Genomic DNA, 6,000 nt, shown 5'->3' with positions numbered 1-6,000 from the left:
CAGTGACTGCGTGAAATGGGATGCAGTGACTGAGTGAAATGCGATGCAGTCACTGAGTGCAATGTGATGCAGTGACTGAGTGAAATGTGATGCAGTGACTGCTTGAAATGGGATGCATCACTGAGTGCAATGGGATGCAGTGAATGGGTGAAATGGGATGCAGTGAATGATGGAAATTGGATGTAGTGAAAGAGTGACATGAGCTGCAGTGTCTGATGGAAATGTGATGCAGTGACTGAGGGAAATGGGATGCAGTGACTGAGGGAATTGGATGAATGGGCCCCGCAGCCCTGCCCTGCTCACAGGGACTGCCCCTGCAGCCCTGACCCGCTCACAGCGACTTGCCCCCCGCAGCCCTGACCCGCTCACACGGACTGGGCCCCGCAGCCGTGTCCCACTCACAGGGACTGGCCCCAGCAGTCCTGACCCGCTCGCAGCGACTTGCCCTCCCACAGTCCTGTCCCGCTCACAGCGTACTGCCCCCCGCAGCCATGTCCCGCTCACAGGGACTGGCCCCCGCAGCCCTGACCCGCTCACAGGGACTGGCCCCTGCAGCCCTGGCCCCGACAGCCCTGACCCGCTCACAGGGACTGGCCCCCGCAGCCCTGACACGCTCACAGGGACTGGACCCCGCAGCCCTGTCCCGCTCACAGTGGACTGGGCCCCGCAGCCCGGTCCCGCTCACAGGGACTGGTCCCCGCACCCCTGTCCCGCTCACAGGGACTGGGCCCCGCACCCCTGTCCCGCTCACAGGGACTGGGCCCCGCAGCCCTGCCCTGCTCACAGGGACTGTCCCCGCAGCCCTTACCCGTTGACAGTTGCTGGCCCCCGCAGCCCTGACCTGCTCACAGCGACTTGCCCCCCGACAGTCCTGTCCCGCTCACAGCGTACTACCCCCCCGCAGCCCTGATCCGCTCACAGTGAACAACCCCCCGTAGCCCTGACCCGCTCACAGGGACTGGGCCCCGCTGCCCTGTCCCGCTCAGAGGGACTGGCCCCCGCAGCCCGGACCCGCTCGCAGCGTACTGCCCCTGGCAGCCGTGTCCCGCTCACAGTGTACTGCCCCCAGCAGCCCTCACCCGCTCACAGGGACTGCCCCCCGTAGCTGTGGCCCACTAACAAGGACTGGCCCTCAGCAGTCCTGTCCCGCTCACAGCGTACTGCACGCGGCAGCCGTGTCCTGCTCACATTGTACTGCCCCCCGCAGCCCTGTCCCGCTCACAGGGACTGGGCCCCGCAGCCCTGACCCGCTCACAGCGTACTGCCCCCTGTAGCCGTGTCCCGCTCACAGGGACTGGCCCGCGCTGCCCTGTCCCGCTCACACCAACTTGCCCCCCGCAGTCCTGTCCCGCTCACAGCGTACTGCCCCCTGCAGCCGTGTCCCGCTCACAGGTACTGGCCCCCACAGCCCTGATCTTCTCACAGGGACTGGGCCCCGCAGCCCTGTCCTGCTCACTGCGTACTGCCCCCCGCAGCCCTGAACCGCTCACAGTTACTGCCCCCCGCAGCCGTGTCCCGATAACAGGGACTGGGCCCCGCAGCCCTGTCCCGCTCACAGGGACTGGGCCCCGCAGCCCTGACCCACTAACAGGGACTGGGCCCCGCAGCCCTGTCCCGCTCACAGCGTACTGCCCCCGGCAGCCCTGACCCGCTCACAGGTACTGCCCCCCGCAGCTGTGACCCGCTAACAAGGACTGGGCCCCGCAGCCCTGACCCGCTCACAGCGCACTGCCCCCCTGCAGCCTTGTCCCCCTCACAGCGGACTGGGCCTCTCAGCCATGTCCCGCTCACAGGTACTGGGCCCCGGAGCACTGTCCCGCTCACAGCGACTGGCCCCCGCAGCCCTGACCCACTAACGGAGACTTGCCCCCGCAGCCCTGACCCGCTCACAGCGTACTGCCTCCCGCAGCCGTGGCACGCTCACAGGGACTGGCCCCCACATCCCTGATCTGCTCAAAGGGACTGGGCCCTGCAGCCCTGTCCCGCTCACAGCGGACTGCCCCCAGCAGCCCTGACCCGCTCACAGGGACTGCCCCCCGTAGCTGTGGCCCACTAACAGGGACTGGCCCTCAGCCATACTGCCCCCCGCAGCCGTGTCCTGCTCACAGCGGACTGGACCCCACAGCCCTGTCCCGCTCACAGGGACTGGGCCCTGCAGCGCTGTCCCGATTACAGCGTACTGCCCCCCGCAGCCCTGTCCTGCTCACAGGGACGAGCCACCGCAGACGTTTCCCGCTCACAGGGTCTGGCCCCCGCAGCCCTGACCCGCTCACAGGGACTGGGCCCTGCAGCCCTGACCCGCTCACAGGGACTGGACCCCGCAGCCCTGACCCGCTCACAGCAGACTGGGCCCCGCAGCCCTGTCCTGCTCACAGGGTATTGCCCCCCCGCAGCCGTGTCCCGCTCACAGGGACGGGCCCCCGCAGCCCTGACCCGCTCACAGGAATTGGGCCTCGCAGCCCTGTCCCGCTCACAGGGACTGGGCCCCTCAGCCCTGTCCCGCTGACGGGGATGGGCCCCACAGCCCTGACCCGCTCACAGGGACTGGCCCCCAGCAGTCCTGACCCGCTGACAGCGACTTGCCCCCCGCAGCCCTGTCCCACTCACAGGGACTGGGCCCTGCAGCGCTGTCCCGCTTACAGTGTCCTGCCCCCATCAGCTATGACCCGCTCACAGGGACTGGGCCCCGGAGCACTGTCCCGCTCACAGCGACTGGCCCCCGCAGCCGTATCCTGCTCACAGCGGACTGGACCCCGCAGCCCTGTCCCGCTCACAGGGACTAGCCACCACAGACGTTTCCCGCTCACAGGGTCTGGCCCCCACATCCCTGACCCGCTCAGAGGGACTCGGCCCAACAGCCCTGACCCGCTCACAGGGGCTGGGCCCCGCAGCCCTGTCCCTCTCACAGGGACTGGGCCCTGCAGTCCTGTCCCACTAACAGCGTACTGCCCCCCGCAGCCGTGTCCCGCTCACAGGGACGGGCCCCCGCAGCCCTGACCCGCTCACAGGGCCTGGCCCCCAGCAGTTCGGACCCGCTCACAGCGCACTGCCCCCCGGCAGCCGTGTCCCACTAAAATGGACTGGGCCCCGGAGCACTGTCCCGCTCACAGCGACTGGCCCCCGCAGCCCTGACCCACTAACAGAGATTGGCCCCCGCAGCCCTGACCCGCTCACAGCGTACTGCCCCCGACAGCCGTGTCCCGCTCACAGCGGACTGGGCCCCGCAGCCCTGTCCCGCTCACAGCATACTGCCCCCAGCAGCCCTGACCCGCTCACAGGTACTGCCCCCCGCAGCCGTGTCCCACTAACAGGGACTGGGCCCCGCAGCCCTGTCCCACTCACAGCGTACTGTCCCCCGCAGCCTTGTCCCGCTCACAGCGGACTGGGCCTTTCAGCCATGTCCCGCTCACAGGGACTGGGCCCCGGAGCACTGTCCCGCTCACAGCGACTGTCCCCCGCAGCCCTGACCCACTAACAGGGACTTGCCCCCGCATCCCTGAACCGCTCACAGCGTACTGCCCCCCCCAGCAGCTGTGTCCCGCTCACAGGGACTGGCCCCCACAGCCCTGATCTGCTCACAGGGACTGGGCCCCGCAGCCCTGACCCGCTCGCAGCATACTGTCCCCCGCAGCCCTGTCCCGCTCACAGGGACTAGCCACCGCAGCCCAGACCCGCTCACAGCGTACTGCCCCCCGCAGACGTTTCCCGCTCACAGGGTCTGGCCCCCGCAGCCCTGACCCGCTCACAGGGACTGGGCCCAACAGCCCTGACCCGCTCACAGGGACTGGGCCCCGCAGCCCTGTCCCGCTCACAGCGTACTGCCCCCGACAGCTGTGTCCCTCTCACAGCGTACTGCCCCCAACAGCTGTGTCCCGCTCACAGCGGACTGGGCCTCGCAGCCCTGTCCCGCTCACAGCGTACTGCCCCCCGCAGCCCTGTCCCGCTCACAGGGACTAGCCACCGCAGACATTTCCCGCTCACAGGGACTGGGTCCCGCAGCCCTGTCCCGCTCACAGGGACTGGGCCCCGCAGCCCTGACCCGCTCACAGCGACTTGCCCCCTGCAGCCCTGGCCCGCTCACAGCGTATTGCCCCCTGCAGTCCTGTCCCGCTCAAAGCGACTTGCCCCCGCAGCCCTGTCCCGCTCACAGCGTATTGCCCCCCGCCGCCCTGACCCGCTCACAGGGACCCTGGCCCCGCCGCCCTGACCCGCTCACAGCGGCCTGGGCCCCGAATCCCTGACCCGCTCGCAGCGGCCTGGGCCCCGGCGCCCTGACCCGCTCGTAGCCGCCTGCCCCCGCCGCCCTGACAGGCTCGCAGCGGCCTGCCCCCACCGCCCTGACCCGCTGGCAGAGACTGGGCCCCGCCGCCCTGACCCGCTCACAGTGGCCTGGGCACCGAAGCCCTGACCCGCTCACAGCGTATTGCCCCCTGCAGTCCTGACCTGCTCACAGCGGCCTGCCCACTCAGTCCTGACCCGCTGGCAGGGACTGGGCCCCGGCGCCCTGAACCGCTCGTAGCCGCCTGCCCCCGCCGCCCTGACCCGCTCACAGGGACTGTGTCCCGCAGCCCTGATCCGCTCACAGCAACTTGCCCCCTGCAGCCCTGAACCGCTCACAGGGACTGCGCTCCGCAGCCCTGTCCCGCTCACAGCGGCCTTCCCCCGCCGCCCTCACCCGCTCACAGTGGCCTGCCCCCGCAGCCCTGTTCCGCTCACATCGTATTGCCCCCTGCAGTCCTGTCATGCTCACAGGGAGCGGGGCCCCGCTGCCCTGTCCGGCTCACAGCGGCCTGCCCCCGCCGCCCTGAGCCGATTGCAGCGACCTGCCCCCGCAGCCCTGACCCCCTCACAGGTACTGGCCCCCGCAGCCCTGACCCGCTCACAGGGACTGTCCCCCGCAGCCCTGACCCGCTCACAGCGGCTGGCCCCCCGCAGCCCTGTCCCGCTGACAGCGACTTTCCCCCGCAGCCCTGTCCCGCTGAAGCGACTTACCCCTGCAGCCCTGACCCGCTCACAGGTTTGGCCCCCGCATTGCTGTCGCTGTCACAGCAGCTGGCCCCCGCAGGCCTGACCGGCTCGCAGCGATTTGCCCCCAGCAGTCCTGTCGCGCTCTCAGGAACTGGCCCCTGCAGCCCTGTCCAGCTGACAGCAACGGGCCCCCGCAGTCCTGACCTGCTCACAGGGACTGGCCCCCACAGCCCTGACCCGCTCCTGGACTGTCCCCCGCACCCCTGTCCTGCTCACAGGGACTGGGCCCCGCCTCCCTGACCCGCTCGCAGTGAACTGGGCCCCGCAGCCCTGTCCCGCTCACAGCGGCCGGCCCCCACCGCCCTGACCCGCTCACAGCAGCCTGCCCCCACCACGCTGACCTGCTCACAGCGGCCTGCCACCTCCGCCCTGTCCCACTCTCAGTGTATTGCCCCCCGCAGCCCTGACCCGCTCACAGCGGCCTGGGCCCCGCAGCCCTGACCCGCTCACAGGAACTGCGCCCCGCAGCCCTGTCCCGCTGACAGCGACCTGCCCCCGCCGCCCTGACCCGCTCACAGGGACTTGGCCCCGCAGCCCTGTCCCGCTTACAGGGACTGGCCCTCAGCAGTCCTGACCCGCTCACAGTGTACTGCCCCCCGCAGCCGTGTCCCGCTCACAGCGGACTGGGCCCCGCAGCCCTGTGCCGCTCACAGGGACTGGGCCCTGCAGCCCTGTCCCGCTTACAGGGACTGGCCACCGCAGCCCAGACCCGCTCACAGGGACTGGGCCCCGCAGCCCTGTCCCACTGACAGGGACTGGCCCTGCAGCCCAGACCCGTTCACAGGGACTGGAACCCGCAACCCTGGCCCGCTCACAGTGACTTGCGCCCCGCTGTCTGGACCCGCTCACAGCGACTTGCCCTCCGCAGCCCTGTCCCTCTCACAGGGACTGTGCCACGCCGCCCTGTCGTGCTGACAGGGACTGGGCCCCGCCTCCTTGTCCCGCTCAAAGTTACTTGCCCCCGCAGCCCTG

Source organism: Stegostoma tigrinum, unplaced genomic scaffold (assembly GCF_030684315.1).
Source record: "Stegostoma tigrinum isolate sSteTig4 unplaced genomic scaffold, sSteTig4.hap1 scaffold_222, whole genome shotgun sequence".
NCBI lineage: Eukaryota > Metazoa > Chordata > Chondrichthyes > Orectolobiformes > Stegostomatidae > Stegostoma > Stegostoma tigrinum.
Note: the sequence above shows the minus strand (reverse complement) of the source record.